This window comes from Juglans microcarpa x Juglans regia, chromosome 1D (genome assembly GCF_004785595.1).
Source record: "Juglans microcarpa x Juglans regia isolate MS1-56 chromosome 1D, Jm3101_v1.0, whole genome shotgun sequence".
In the NCBI taxonomy this organism is placed as follows: domain Eukaryota; kingdom Viridiplantae; phylum Streptophyta; class Magnoliopsida; order Fagales; family Juglandaceae; genus Juglans; species Juglans microcarpa x Juglans regia.
Genome location: NC_054594.1, coordinates 11,895,160 through 11,912,394, shown reverse-complemented (window position 1 = coordinate 11,912,394; position 17,235 = coordinate 11,895,160). Strand labels below are relative to the sequence as shown.

The 17,235-nt window shown below is 38.5% G+C and overlaps 1 long non-coding RNA gene across 1 annotated transcript in view; it reads left to right on the top strand.

Moving 5' to 3' along the window:
• The first annotated feature begins 665 nt into the window (after positions 1 to 665).
• LOC121236787 overlaps positions 666 to 17,235 on the top strand; it is a 28,384-nt gene continuing 11,814 nt past the window's right edge. Inside the window, exons 1-2 of the long non-coding RNA XR_005934807.1 lie at positions 666 to 918; positions 7,659 to 7,664. This is a non-coding gene — a long non-coding RNA (uncharacterized LOC121236787). The remainder of the gene's footprint in view (positions 919 to 7,658; positions 7,665 to 17,235) is intronic.

The window sequence follows — 17,235 nt, the reverse complement described above, 5'->3', positions numbered from 1 at the left end:
TAAAAAAAAGGCTTAATACTTCCAATGAATATCAATTTGTACATCTACTACGTAATGAGTTTGATTAAAGCAACTTATCAAAAAAACATGAGTTTGATTAAAGTTATCAAGAGTTAAACCAGCATGATATCTGACTAAGAAATAAATTAGAATATTAGAAGTCCTAAAAGAATCAATATCAATTCACTACAGCTTATCCTTTCATTGTGCTAATTACAATGAAATTAGGTTCCTTACACACCAATAACAACTTTCTACTTAGTTATTTGTAATTTATTATCTATGTATTTGTTTCTTTTTCTACATGATTCAAAGTGAAAGAGGTGCATGCAGGTCTTGTCAACAAGACTAAGGAACCGTTGTACTGTTATATATATCTATCAATAGGTCTTGGACATTTTCCTCAGTAAATTTAGTTCATATCTGTGGATTTGCGGGGTCCCTTATCTCCAAGTAGGGTTCAGCAGCTTTATTTTGACAAGTTCAGTATTGTTTTTGGGTTTGCATGCAGAATTCCTTTCAGCTGGCATTTTTTGCATGGTCTTGGGTAATGTGGATGGTATGACTAACATATTGGGATGCAAGGTACCCTCTTTGCTAATGAAGTACTTTGGCCTATGGGTGCCTCCTTCAAGGCCAAGTCTATTTGTGCCAAATGTGTTTCAATCACATAAAAATCTGCTATAACTTTTTGTTTTCCTTCTCTCTACCTCTTTTGGTTAGAAGCCATACAGCTTTATAAAGTTTCATGCTCAAAATTGGGAGTAAAATGGCTCTGTGTCTGCACTTACTAGGATTGTGTAGAAGTGTGAATACAAAGATTTTATACAAGCCAATATTATTGCAATTATAAAATCACTTCAATTTATCTCTCATTATTGAAGTGTGAATACAAAAATTGTAAGCTAATAATCACAAGTGGATTTCTTGCTGCTATTATTTAAAAAAAAAAAAAAACTTTTGTTTTCTGGGTTGTGAGATTGTGAGACTCATTTGATAAATTGTGACATTTTATTTGATTTTCACTCTTTCTTAGTTGAAGAGGTATTGCATTCCTTCTTTGGATCATAATGACCTTTTTGGGTGAGTTGGGAAGAACATACATTCATACATTGTATTGATGTCCATGGAGTAGTTGGTTGCTGTCATGTTAAAAAAGTATACCAGATTATTCTACTAATAGTAGGATGAAGTGCACTCTTGGATTATTTTGAGCTTCAGTCAATTAAAAAGTAAACAAGTTGTTGGCCCATGGCTTTCTGAATATTTTGTAGCTATGTAATCTTCTAGTTGCTATTCAAACTGATTGTGCAGATTTGCACATTAATCATGATTGTTTTGTTATACTTTCTAGGGAACTTCACACATTTTTTTACGGGCCATTAGGCATTATGTTGTTGCTAATCCATTTTCCTTGGCCTTCTCAATCAATATTTATACTTCTTAATTTTGATTCCCTGGTTGCTAATGCCGTTTTCCAGTGATGGTTTTGTCATGCAATTTGTTGCACTTGATGAATATGTACAGGGGTGGGATTTGCTTCATTTTGGTGGTTGAAAACTTGAATCATTATCTTGCATGAACACAACTTGTGATTTTCTTGGATCTTATATCTATTACTTCTCGTAACTTCTTCATTTTTAATATGTTCTGCATATAATTTTTACTAGGACAGCATTATCTAAGAATCCAGGGTCATAACTGATAAGTTATATGATAAAATATTTTATAAAATCCATTTTCTCATAAATCAAAAAATGATCGACCCTTTGCTTTTATCATAATTATTTTTTCTTAACACATCTTCAAGTGAATATGCAGTGTGTGCACCCTAAGCCACATGGCTATAAAACCCCTTCTTCTCAAACTGACTAGAAGCACAGATGTCAAAGTTATAGGACTGATTTCTAATTAAAGAGATGACCATTTGTGACTGATCTGTATATACAATACTAAATGAGGAGCACTGAATGAGGCCAGGATAAATGTTCACAAGTAAATTATTTGTATGCAAGGTTTGGAATTGGTCCAAGACCTTCATGTGTTTTTTGTTAATGCATTTATGTGGTTATGAATGAACGAGAGTATTTGATATTTGGCCCAACTATATATGCCAGGTATCCATGAACAAAATGATAAAAGTAGTTCTTGATTGTTTGTTTTACCATATACTTTTATGGATGTTAATTTCTATATCCTTTCTGATTGTGGTGATTGATATGCAAGTTTCTGATTACAACTGTTTACATCATGTAATTGAAGTAAAACATGTGGAGTACGTAGGAGAGAACATGTAATTAAAGTTTTGGCTTAGTGCTAAGTATGGAGAGAAGTTTCAACACTTGGTCACTCAAGACTTTCTCATTGATGTAATGTTTTTATGTTTTGATTGATATATACTTCTTTTTGTGCATTCTTAAGTACTGGTTGCAAGAAAGGAAAGCATATATTAATTTTGTGGTTTTTTTTTTTTTTTTGTGAAATATCTTTTCCAGCAATTAAAATTCGCCGGAAATATTTTTTTGTACATTAAAATTATTTCCGGCGATCATATATCGTAGGAAATACTTTTTACCGACATTTTAGGGTATTTATTCGCTTCAAAAAGTTTTGCCAGCGATTTAATTAAGCCGTTGGAATAGATCTTAGCATTAGCGGCGATTTATTTTATTTTTTTCGCGAAGACTATAATTTGCCGTAATTGATGATTTTCCAGCAATGTTATGATCGCTGAAACTGAGTTCACAAAATCAATAACTCAATTGCAGCGATTTTTAAATCGTTGGTATTGATCTATACCGGTGCATTTTTATCGTCGCAATTGTTATTTCAAAACCGTTTAGTCAATTCCGGCGATACCAAAAAATCGCTAGGAAAGTATATTTCCGGCGATTTTCCCTCTTTTAGCGACAGTATTAAATCGCTGGAATTAATCTTTCCCAATGATTAACAACTGAATCGTATCTTGCAATTGTGGCGATAAAATGTACTATTTGCAGCGAATAAAAATCGCCGGTAAAGAAAATCTTTCCCGGCGATTTTTGGCTTCCGTTGGAGTAGATCAAAAGTGGGGCTTTAATACCGGCGAACCTCCAGCGATTTATAAATCACTGGAAAAGGTTATAGGCGGCGATTTTATTGGTTTTCCCAACGAAAATGAATCGCTCGGAAAGGTGATTCCCGTTGTAGTGAATCTTCTTGGTCCAAAAGATTATAGGTGCTTTGTGATAGCTAACAAGCAAGCGTGTTGCATTGAACTCAAACAACAAATTATATGACACACTAGATAAGAACATAAATTTGGAAACGATACTTTAATTAATTGAGCAAAGTAGGTCATAGGAAAATCAACTTCGACACTTCAAGTGTGAGAAAAATCAAGCTACATTGTAGAATGTGTTGCCCAACTTATTTTCAATTAGGACATATAGAATGGGGTATTTATGACTGTATTCGATAGACAAAATAAATGCACAAATTTGTAGTACTATAACACAATAATTAAGGAAAAAACTCTCGTGTTGGCAAATTTGTGTTGCCTTGATTTCAATTTTTTGACTCATTTATTGTAACACCCCGTATTTTAGTATGTTTTCACTGAAGGATTATTTTTAATAATTTAAAAATTTATTCTCTTATTTTATAATTATCAGATATTTAAAATAGTTTATTTTATGATCTTTAAATTGAGAAAATTAAATTGTTATGTTTTCTTAATTTTTATTTATTGTTGTACATTTAAATTATTCTTCTTTTTAAATTAATTGACTGTGGGATTTAATTATTTTATTTTCATTGTATCATTACGTTTAATTTATTTTAATTGATTTGCTATTTTGAAATCATATTCGTTGGATCATTTTAATGACCCAAGAGGTGAGGATTGGACCTCATTTATTTTCCCCACTTTTCTTTCTCTTTTTCTTTCTTTTTTTTTCTTTCCTTTTCCGTTGCATTCCCTCCCCCCCCCCCCCCCCCCCCCGCGCGACAGCCCTTCTCTCCCTCTCTTCCCGTGCGTTTGCATCTCCCTCACCCAACCCACCGCCGTCGCACCGCCGTGCGACACACCGCCCCTCCCGTTTGCTCCCCCACCGGCCGGCGACCCTTCTCCGTAAATTCCAGCCTTTATCTCACCGCCGATAGCCCTCACACCCAACACTAATCCGCAGCGCTCTCTTCGTTCCAGCGCCGCCGTAGCGCCACCACCGGTCACCATTTCTTCACCACTTCATCCTTGATCTCCTAGCAACCCAATGGACCCAACCCCAGCTCCGATCCGTCACCGGTGAAGCACATCCAACCCCATTTCCGATTTGAGTTTTTTTGGCCTAAAACCACCATTTGCGCCGCCACTCACGGCAAACCACCACCACCATTGGCTTCACCGACCTCTCTAGGCCCTACCTTATCAATTTCGGGTCTTAGTTTGTTTCCGTTGAAAAGTGGATTTTTGAGACCCGCGGCCGCAGTGTATTTTACACTGTTACGTTGCTGAGTCACCACTTCTTGCACCTCCGGGATCCTTCGAAAATCATATTATAGCGCTGTACGTATTTTTCTAAATAACTATCGTGATTTAAATATATTTTTGTACTAACCCATATTATTGTGAACTGGTTGGACATGTTGGACTGAGTCCGAAGAGTTCCGGGGTCGGATGGATTGTGGACGGAGTTGTGTGTTTGGTTGGTATTGTGAATTGTTGGTTGTTGGTTTTGGTGTTGTTCATGTACATGGCATATTGCACGCATGATCATGTTTGTAAAGGAAACTGGGTTTTCGTGTACATGCATTCATGTTCATGTGTTTCATGAAAACTGGGTTTTCATGTGTTAAAGGATTTTGGGTGCGTGTGTATCACGACCCCAAGCCGAGATGGGGCATTATCTCAGTGGAGCTCCTCTGGTCACTCGGGAGTGGAATATACTGAGTGATGTCCCCTGGATTGTCGCTGGGCGACAACGGGATCGGACGAGATGGTCTCATGCAGACTCCGTGGCCCCTCTGCTGGTGGGGGCTAGAGGATGCTTGGCCACGAACGCGCTGGGCGCGGAACTGGGCATCGCTCGTTGGGTAATGGATGCTTGGCCACGAACGCGCTGGGCCGGAACTGAGCATCACTACGAAATCAGGACGTGCGGATGATCCCTATGGGTGATCATGGTGCATTGGTTAATGGAATAATGAGCTGTTTTCTGGAAAAATAACGTGTTGATTAAAAGGATTTTATGTGATTCATTTTCTGGGAAAATGAGGTTTTATTGATTTGGGTCATTTTCTGGGAAAATGACGGAGTATTCTTTTTGGGCCAAAATGGGATTTTGGCATGTGTTGGAAAAATATCTATTTTCGGGGAAAATAATATTTTTGGATTTAATGCATATTTCATCATATGCATGCATGTTGGTCGCATTAATGTATTTTTATCTCGTGGTTATTTGGGTTATACTTACCTGCGGTACCGTCCTATGGTAATGCAGATTTTGATGGAGAGGAGGATGCGGGTGAGCCTGAGGAGTGATTGGATCACTCGCATTCTGGTTTGGGACTTGTAAAATATTTATTTCGGATGATTGTATAATATTTAAACCTTTTTACTGATTGTTTAAATTGTATTAACAATTCTAGTACTTACTTGTATTAATTATCCGCTGCGTTGTTTTTGTACACTATTGTACACACACTTGGCACTAACGTTGGGATGTGTGACCCTGTTGTCATCATCCCGGCGTCTCGATTCCCGTGTCTCCTTAGATGGGGTCGTGGGCGCCATAGGTGGTATCAGAGCAGTTCAGCTCTGGGTAAAACCACATGTCTCATAGGGGGAGTACCAGAAAGTTTTAAAGTTGTGATTTGAAATTATTTGGTTTGAAGTATGTTATTTTAATGGTTTTAATTTATTTATGTTTTTATATTTTGTTGGTTTTATTTATTTTATTGTATACTACTTGTATGTTATTTTATTTTATTCGTTTTATTTTATTTTAAGTTATTTTATTTTTAATTATTTTATTGTGCACTACTTCATTTGTTTTATTCATTTTGTCTTATGATATTTTATTGTTGGTTTTGTTCATTTTGTCGTATATTATTTATTTATGAAATTTTATTTTATTTTGTTTGTTCGGAGTTGAAAGGCGGTTAAGAGTTGTGCTATGGCAGGAAGATGGTACGACTGTGAATGCCATTGTTAGGCTTGAATATTTAGTGTAGTCGGCTTGAACTTTTATCGGCTTGGGTTGTTTTTATTATATCGAGGCTTGAAGGGAACAACATGGTCTGGGTGAACTCTTTGGAGTAGGAACTCAAGTTGCTGCTAAGGAGGGAAATAGTTTTAAATCACTTAGGTTAATTGAGGTCGTAGCCTCCGTAAAAATTATGTAGTGAGTTTATGGAGTAGGAGGTTGTAAGTTCAACGAACTTCAAGGTTAGATCTATGAAAAGTTCATCTAAAGTTTGTGATTTTATAGTTTTTTAGGAAATATGTTTATGGGTTTAAGGTAGTAGGTTCAACAAGCAATTAAGGGATTACTATGATTAGAAGTTTTTGATCTTGCCGACCTTGATAAGCAGCTTGTTAACATTTGGGACTTTAGAATTTACAAGCTTTATGTGGTGAATATTTTAGATTTAAGGTCGTCGATCTTGAGGATTTTGGATAATGATTCTTATCTGGTTTAAGGTTTTAGAATTGCAGAGTTGAAGGGTTGAATTATAATAGGATTTGAGTTCTTAGTTTTGTAGACTTGGTACGCTAGTTTGGTCTATTCTATCAATTGATTAGTTGCTAACCATTAAATTGGAATTGATCAGAGTTGAGTTACTGATATGAGAATTTTTAGGAGAGAACTTCTTTGGAGATGGAAGGTAATGATCTAGTTTGTGTATTTTCCGAGGATTGAAGATGTTGATCTAGTTCAGAAAATGATTGTTTTTAGCTCGAGGTTAGTGACAGGTTGAGGATTTAATCCATATCAATTTTAAGGATAATAGATGGTGCGAACGTAGAAAATGATTCTTATTGATTTCGAGGATATAGGTCCAGATGATGGAAATGGTAGTGACAGATCACTTGCACGTTTGGAGAATTATTGGTTCTGGCTAAGTGTGCATGAGATCAATGCATAGTAATGGTGAGTGTGTATGCATTTTGGAGAGTACAGGGGTCCTTGTCTCATTTTTGGCTTGGAAGAAGTGTCTTGGGTTGGTGTTGAAGATGAATAAATACAATAGTATTAAATTCAAGAGATTTTGGTTTGGAGTTTTTGGTGAGTCAATCAGAGTGTGTAGTCGAAGTGGATTACTCAATGGAATGATGGTTGACAATAATTATTGTGATTATCTACAGGAATTAATTGTGACTTGAGGTTACTTAGGAATTTGAATTTTGAGACTATACTTTCTTTGGAGATTGAGCATCCAGTTGGTTGAATTAAAGACATTGTTATTTAACTTGAAGAGAGATTGATGGGTCGTCATGTTTGGTGTATGATAAGATCTTGGAAGTTGAAGCTTAGGTATTAGCGATGGATAATATGATCAAGTATGTGAGTTAATAAAGCATTAGGATCTTTGGGTGATTTACATTGGCTTTTGGTGGATTGATGATTTGAGCAATATGGCTTGCCTTGAGGTTTAATAGTGATGTGTTATTGAAGGAACTAGTCGTACTAATACTAGCTTATAGGAGTAGAAGTAGGCGGGCGAGTTATCAAATATGTTTTGATAATGTTTTGGTGAAGTCAATGATGGTTCGTAATGAGTTTAGTCACCGCTAGATTAGATGTTATTCCGAATGTCGGTGATGAGCTTTTGGGTTTAGATTATTGGGTAGAAGTTTATAGGTGCTCTTTTTGGTGGGTCGGGTTGGAATCAAGCCTTTTAAGGTATGCTCCTTATCTTAGATGAGATGGACGTATTTTGGGGTGATGTTACTTGTTTGCAATTTGGGATGATGAGGTTGATTGATATTGGTTTTCTATTTGTGATAGTAGATGTATTTTGAGGAATATTGATTAGGGTCAAGGCAGCAGGAGTAATTGAGGAATATGAGAGATAACTTCTGGTTTCAGAAAAGAGATTATTTTCTACCAAAAGGTGGTAAGAGTTTTTTGGTTAGTAGGTATGGAGTCTCCTTGTACTCGATGGTGTCTTTTTATGAGGACAAATTTTATGCATGTGGCGAATTATTAGAGTGTGCAGCAGAAGCGTGATATTTGTAGTTGTAGTTAGGAGTTTGGATTTTGTGCTGATATTGAGGAATTAGTGGTGACTTGAATTTTGAGAAGATACTTGTAGTTGGAGATTAATCTTTTGGTTGTGCAAAATTTGTTATTGATGGTTAACCTTGGAAGTGGCCATTAGGTTACCAAAGGTAGAATTCAATGGAGGTTTAGAAGTTGTAGCATAGGAGCTGATTGAGGTTAGCATGGATTATTGTATGGAACTATTGATCATTGGAATTTTCTGGATATTGTATTAAGGTTATTGTGGAAAATAAGATTTTGGATAGCATAGTCACCTAGGAATACTGGTCGTGATGTGCTGCCGGGGTACTAATACGAGTATGTTGGATATTGCCATGTTTATCGAGAAATGCGACACGTGCCGTCAAGTTAAAGCTGAACATCAAAGACCTGTTGGTAGGCTTCAACCTCTCCCTATTCCTGAGTGGAAGTGGGATGATATTTCTATGGATTTTGTTGTGGGTTTGCCGAGGACTCCTAGTGGAAAGAACTCAATTTGGGTGATTGTTGACCGGTTGACCAAGAGTGCCCATTTCTTGCCTATCAATAATACTGACTCTTTGGGTAAGTTGACTCGGTTGTATGTTAAGGAGATAGTGCGTTTGCAAGGAGTGCCCAAGAGTATCGTGTCAGATCGGGACCTGCGGTTCACGTCCCATTTTTGGAAGAGTTTGCAGGCAGCTTTAGGCACTAAGTTGAAGTTTAGTACTGCATATCACCCACAGACAGACGGTCAATCAGAGTGTACTATCCAGACTCTTGAGGATATGTTGCGTGCTTGTGTCATGGAATTTCAGGAGAGTTGGGAGAATCACCTGCCGCTAATTGAGTTTGCTTACAATAACAGTTTTCATTCGTCCATTCAGATGGCCCTATATGAAGCTTTGTATGGGAGGAAGTGTAGATCACCGTTGTGTTGGGATGAAGTTGGCGAAAGTAAGTTGATTGGGCCTGAGATAATTCAAGAAATGAAAGATCAAGTTCAGTTTATAAGGACTAAAATGGAGGAAGCCCAAAGTCGCCAAATAGTTATGTAGATACAAGGAGAAGAGACTTATTATTTGAGATAGGTGATTGGGTTTACCTTAAAGTCTCTCCGATGAAGGGGGTTAAGCGCTTTGGCAAGAAGGGAAAACTTCGTCCGAGGTATGTCGGTCCTTTCCAGATTATAGAGAAAGTTGGGCTAGTTGCTTATAGAGTTGCCCTGCCGAATTATTTTGGGGATGTCCATGATGTGTTCCATGTGTCGTCTTTGAAGAAAAGTTTTGGATAGCTAGAGCCGCGTTTTGTCGACTCTGAACGCATTGAACTTCGGCCTAATCTTTCTTATGAAGTTGCCCCGACGTAGATTGTGGATTGGAAAGAGTAAAGGTTAAGGTCTAAGACAATACCTTTGGTGAAGGTGACATGGGGCGATCCGATGGCTCAGGATTTCTCTTGGGAGAGAGAAGCTGACATGAGAGAGCAGTACCCGTATTTGTTCGATTGATCCTGGCGGTATGTTCTTAAGTTTGCTCCTAGTTGAATCTTATTCCTGTCTTAGCCTTAATGTTTGACCTTGCCAATTTCGAGGACGAAATTTTATTTAAGGGGGGGAGGATGTAACACCCCGTATTTTAGTGTATTTTCACTGAAGGATTATTTTTAATAATTTAAAAATTTATTCTCTTATTTTATAATTATTGGATATTTAAAATAGGTTATTTTATGATCTTTAAATTGAGAAAATTAAATTGTTATGTTTTCTTAATTTTTATTTATTGTTGTACATTTAAATTATTCTTCTTTTTAAATTAATTGACTGTGGGATTTAATTATTTTATTTTCATTGTATCATTACGTTTAATTTATTTTAATTGATTTGCTGTTTTGAAATCATCTTCGTTGGATCATTTTTGTGACTCAAGAGGTGAGGATTGGACCTCATTTCTTTTCCCCACTTTTCTTTCTCTTTTTCTTTCTTTTTTTTTCTTTCCTTTTCCGCTGCATTCCCCCCCCCCCCGCGCGACAGCCCTTCTCTCCCTCTCTTCCCGTGCGTCCGCGTCTCCCTCACCCAACCCACAATCGTCGCACCACCGTGCTCGACACCGCCCCTCCCGTTCGCTCCCCCACCGGCCGGCGACCCTTCCCCGTAAATCCCAGCCTTTATCTCTCCGCCGATAGCCCTCATGTCCAACACCAAGCCGCGGCGCTCTCTTCGTTCCAGCGCCGCCGTCGCGCCCCCACCGGCCACCATTTCTTCACCACTTCATCCTTGACCTCCTAGCAACCCAATGGACCCAACCCCAGCTCCGATCCGTCACCGGTGAAGCACATCTAACCTCATTTCCGATTTGGGTATTTTTGGCCTAAAACCACCATTTGCGTCGCCACTCACGGCAAACCACCACCACCATTGGCTTTACCGACCTCTCTAGGCCCTACCCTATCAATTTCGGGTCTTAGTTTGTCTCCGTTGAAAAGTGAGTTTTTGAGACCCGCGGCCGCAGTGTATTTTACATTGTTATGTTGCTGAGTCACCACTTCTTGCACCTCCGGGATCCTTCGAAAATCATATTATAGCGCTGTACGTATTTTTCTAAATAACTATCGTGATTTAAATATATTTTTGTACTAACCCATATTATTGTGAACTGGTTGGACATGTTGGACTGAGTCCGAAGAGTTCAGGGGTCGGATGGATTGTGGACGGAGTTGTGTGTTTGGTTGGTATTGTGAATTGTTGGTTGTTGGTTTTGGTGTTGTTCATGTACATGGCATATTGCACGCATGATCATGTTTGTAAAGGAAACTGGATTTTCGTGTACATGCATTCATGTTCATGTGTTTCATGAAAATGGGTTTTCATGTGTTAAAGGATTTTGGGTGCGTGTGTATCACGACCCTAAGCCGAGATGGGGTATTATCTCGGTGGAGCTCCTCTGGTCACTCGGGAGCGGAATATACTGAGTGACGTCCCCTGGGTTGTTGCTGGGCGACAACGGGATCGGACGAGATGGTCTCGTGCCGACTCCGTGGCCCCTCTACTGGTGGGGGCTAGAGGATGCCTGGCCACGAACGCGCTGGGCGCGGAACTGGGCATCGCTCTTTGGGTAGTGGGTGCTTGGCCACGAACGCGCTGGGTGTGGAACTGAGCATCGCTACAAAGCCAGGACATGCGGATGATCCCTAGGGGAGATCATGGTGCATTGGATAATGGAATAATGAGCTGTTTTCTAGGAAAATAACGTGTGTTGATTAAAAGGATTTTATGTGATTCATTTTCTGGGAAAATGAGGTTTTATTGATTTAGGTCATTTTTTGGAAAAATGACGGAGTATTCTTTGTGCCAAAATAGGATTTTGGCGTGTGTTGAAAAATATCTATTTTCGGGAAAAATAGTATTTTTGGATTTAATGCATATTTCATCATATGCATGCATGTTGGTCGCATTAATGTATTTTTATCTCGTGGTTATTTGGGTTATACTTACCTGCGGTACCGTCCTATGGTAACGCAGATTTTGATACAGAGGAGGATGAAGGTGAGCCTGAGGAGTCGGCTCCGCCCGAGGAGTGATTGGATCACTCACATTCTGGTTTGAGACTTGTAAAATATTTATTTCGGATGACTGTATAATATTTAAACCTTTTTACTGATTGTTTAAATTGTATTAACAATTCTGGTACTTAGTTGTATTAATTATCCGCTGCGTTGTTTTTGTACACTGTTGTATGTACACATACTTGGCACTAACGTTGGGATGTGTGACCCTGTTGTTATCATCTCGGCATCTCGATTCCCGTGTCTCCTTACATGGGGGTTGTGGGCGCCACATTTATCCACCGTAAGCTATTCACTTTTGGATGGTGGGCTCCATTTGGTTCGTTGCTAGAGGACTAAGCAATCTACGACTCTTTTACCCATATACTAGCTCAATAGAATGATAGCAAGACGATCTATTGGTATCATACTTTGAACAATGTTGAGCCCATTCTAGTCTTAACTTATCTAACCCACCCATTAACTTCAAGCAATTTTCGTTTGTGTGATATAGCTGAGGCTATTCCAGAAAAGGACTTGGTCGATCTATCATATAGTTGTGCTTTGGGGTTGCTAGACAAGTCATTACAATTGCTTTCGACAAGTGAGCACTTATGCCTCAAGTCCTACCTCAATTTGTGAAGGATATATTTTGGAGGTAATACATCATTATGGAGCCAAGTTGTTACACATAGAGCATATTTATAAAAAAAGAAAATGCATTTGAATCCAAATAATTACAAGTACATTTTACTTCAAACTCATTGTTATTAAAACTAGACTAAGAAGTTTGCATCCTTTTTTTTTTTTTTTTTTTTTTTTTTTTTTTTTTTTTTTTTTTTAATAACAAACACCAGAAAACTTTCATTAATGAAAAGGGAAATTACAGACATAAATCAAACCACAAGGTTTGAGATAAAAAGTCAGGAATATAATCCCACCACATGTTGATGCTACCAACGTTCCTTGCATACTTAGCAAGATAATGAGCAGCTTCATTAGCCTCTCTATAAACATGTCTAAACATACAATCCCCAAAACAAGAAGCCAACTCTTTAATCTCAAAATAGATACCACCAAATTTGAAGCTGTCGATGTTGCCCTGATGTAATGCTTCTATAGCTAGGGAGCAATCACTCTTTACCTGGATCTTTTCTATTCCCAAGCTTACACAGAACTGAAGGCCATGGAGAAGGGCCAACAACCCCACCTGTTCAAGTTCAGCAATAGCATCTTCCAATGAGCTTGCAGCCATCAACACTCAACCCGAACTGTCTCTCAAGATTGCACCTGTACCAGCTCTCCCTATCTCTTCAAAAACAGCTCCATCAACATTTAGTTTCAAAACATCAGGATCCGGTGGCTTCCATTTGTAGAAATCTAGCACTTGTTGCCTTGATAGTCGCTGGGCCCCTTTATCACATTTCATCACAGAAATAGCTTGTTCAATAACTTGATGCATGGGAATAAGAACTTGTTCATGAACGTATTTGTTCCTCCTATACCATATTCCCCATGCCAAAGCAAAAAAGGTAGACAAATGTGCAAAGTGTTTGGCACTACAGAAATGAAACGCCACCTCAAAAACACTCAGAAATTTATCTCTCTCAAAGGCAGGGAGATAATCATTCCAGATCCTCAGCACATGCACACATTGCACCAAAGCATGATACAACCCTTCATGTTCAGCATGACATAGACTACAACTCACATCAATTGGGACGTGTTTTAGTAATAAATTATCCTTTGTAGGCAATCCATCCTTACAAGCACGCCATGCAAATATTTTGATCTTATTAGGCACAGGCATTTTCCAAATATTTTTTTAGACCACGCTATGGATACGCGAAGAGGATGATTCAGCTACTTGTGGACCCTACTGAGCCAATAAAATCTTAAAACAGCTTCTAACCGTGAACATCCCATTTCTTTCATAGCCCTATACATGCCTATCAGCCCCATTCCCAACACACAAAACAACTTTTTGGATATCCTCTACAACTCTTGAATTAAAGAGAGCTCTAAGTTTCCTCAAATCCCACATTCTAGAGTTTTCACACGTAAGAGAGTTCACACAATCATGCTGGTTCCTTCACTCACCACAATCCCTTCCTTCACTAAAGAAGTATGTACCGGGATCCAACTATCAAACCAAATATTTACTGAAGTCCCATCCCCTATCCTCCATCTACATCTCTCTAGAACCCATTTTTTGGCCTTCAAAATTCCTCTTCAAGTATAGGAAGGCGATCTACCCAACCTTGCTTGTAGAAAATCTGAACCTGAATAATACTTTGCTTTCAGCAATCTGTGCAGTAATGAATTTTCATCTTGGAGTAGGCGCCACCCTTATTTAGCAAGCATTGCCAAATTAAAGAAATGAAAATTTTTAAACCCCATCCCTCCCCATGATTTCCTGACACACATTTTGCTCCAATTTAGCTAATGTATTTGCCTCTCATCTTTCCTCTGCCCCCACCAAAACCTAGCCATCATACCCTCCAAATCAGTACACAAACTTGAGGGAGAAGAAAACAACTCATGGTATACGAGGGTATTGAAAGAGCTACAGCCTTAAGTAACACTTCATTTCCCCCTTGGGAGAGCAACTTTTCCTTCCAAGCTTGAAGCTTCTGCCACAAGCAATGTTTTATAGATGTAAAAGTAGTAGATTTTGACCTCCCAACAATTGGTGGGAGTCCTAAATACTTCTCGTACTGTTGCACATTAGAATTTCCCCACAACTGTTTAATCCCTTCTTGGACTCCACTTGGCACATTCCCACTAAAAACCATGGCTGTTTTTTCACGATTAATATGCTGACCTAAAACAGCTTCATATTTCTCCAATAGAGCTAAATCCCTCCTAGTCTCCTCTACATAAACTTTACAGAAAACCAAGCTATCATCTGCAAACAGCAAATGAGTAACCTTTGGAGCCCCCTACAAATCTTTATTCTTGAAATCTCATTTCTACCACCTGCATCTTTTAACAGAGTAGTCAGTCCCTCAATACAAAGAATAAATAGATAAAGGGACAATGGATCCCTTTGTCTAAGTCCTCTAGATGGAATAATAGGCCCCTTAGGCGCATCATTGATCATCACATCAAAGGAGACATAACTAACACACAACATAATCAACTTAACAAACTCTTGGCTGAACCCCATCACCTCCATAATATTTTTCAGAAAACCTCATTCCACCCTATCATACGCTTTACTCATGTCTAACTTCAATGACATAAAACCCTTTTTTTCATTTTTCTTCAGCTTCAAAAAATGCATCATTAGCAATCAAAATGTTATCAGTAATTAGTCGTCCGAGAACAAACGCACTTTGACTTTCCCCTATGATATCATTAAGAACCAGTTTCAGCCTATTCGCAAGGACTTTTGCAACTAATTTATAAACCACATTACATAGACTTATGGGTCTATAGTCAGCCACTCTACAAGAAGATTTCATTTTGGGAATCAAGGTAATGAAAGTGTGATTCAAAGTTGGAGGGAAAGAACCTGAATTTAGAGCATGTATGATAGCTATAGTAACAGAACTCCCCACGACAGGCCAATATTTTTGGAAGAAAAGTGGAGACATTCCATCCGGGCTTTGAGCGTTTGAAGGATGCATTTGCTGTAAAGCCTCCTTCACCTCCAATTCAAAATATTCGCGACATAACCTTGCATTCATCTGAGATGTGACTTTTCCTCTCACAATAGTTAAAAAATCCAGTGAAGCACTCGGGTTGGTTGTTGTAAACAAATCCTTAAAATAATCAAGGATCACCTTCTCCTTATTTGACCCCTCTTGCCACTCTCCTCTATCATCTTGAATTCTCATCAGCATGTTCTTCCTTCTTCGTTGTGATGCTTTCATGTGAAAATATCTGGAATTCTGGTCCCTTTCTTTTAACCATAAGGCCTTTGAGTGCTGAAGCCACATAACCTCATCCCTATCCAGCCAAAGTTGTACCTCCTCTCTTGCCTTATCCAGTACCAGCAAATCTAAAACACGATTATCGTCATAGAGTTTGTTAAGATGTTGTTTGGCCTGTTGAAACTTCTTTTGAACATGACCAAAAGTATGCCTATTCCATGCATCCAGTTTTACCCCACACTCTATAATCATACCCCCAACATCCTCCATAGTGGGCTAGGTATTGCACCTACTCCATTGTGCTTTAATAATGTCTTCACAATCTTTAGCCCCCACCCACATTCCCTCCAATTCAATCCAAATGGGTAAGTGATCATAATAAGCCACAACACCACGGCTAACTCTTGTCATTCACTATTTTCACTTCATTAACTGCATGGTTCATAGAAATTGCATCATCTCATGTCAACAGAACATAGCGACAATATAATAGACCCTCAAACTCATCTTGGACTTATCTAAAATTTGCTTTTGTATAAACTGTTTGAAATTACCTCTTGGTGGAGTAATGGCTTATGCGTAGGATTTAGTGAAGAGAGTGAAAACCAACCGCAGTTTTATTCTCAACCTTTGTATTAAAGGCAATATCCTATAGAGCAACAAATTGCTTCAATGTCTTCTTCACTCTGACATAGTCATTGAAGAATGTGTTCATGTTCTCACTTCATTGTATACTAGACATGCCTACTTCAAAGGCTTTTGTTTTTTTAATGAATGTCAATGCCTATATAGATGGCCCACCTTCCGGGCGGGTAGCCTTCGACCCCAACCCCTGTGAGTGAGTATCCATATCTGGATGTTGGGGTAGATTGGCCCCCAGGGCCGTCTACCCACAACCCACCATGGGGGGGGGGGGGGGGGAGAGAGAGAGAGAGAGAGAATTGGGGCTGGGGAGAGAGACTAGTGAGAGATGGGGATAAAGCTAGGGCGACGACGATGGGAACTAGGGCTTTTAAAACAGATACAGAGAGAGACTAGAAACCGGAGGAGGGGGGAGGTTTTAAAATACAACATAAGACAAAATGACATTATTTTATTAACAAAATTATTTTATTAATATATATTGGGACATATTCTCTACATAGAAGGGGGCTAGAAACTGCCACGAGGGGGGGTGCGAGGGGCTGCCGCCCAACCCTACCAACCATGCATTATTGTGTAAAGAATATGTCCCAAGAAATTCATTGCTGCTCAAAATGTCATAAACAAACTTCTGGCATTGGTTCGCATTTATTGAGTCCAGAATTTGGTCACTAATGCACTTTAGCCAAGATTCAAACAACTAAGTAAATGTATTTTAATCATCGCTTAATATTAAGCCATAGCCAAGTATAATTAATTGCTCGTAGTGATTGACTCCCACAAAAGGTGTAAACAGATTTTATATATCTGTCAAGTATGTTTTATTGACTATGATGACATCTCTAAAATATTCACATGTGAACCTACTTCAAGAACCCAACCAAAACAAATCTTGAACTAGGCATTCATCTTCCACATCTATTACATATTAAAAAACATTCTCCTAT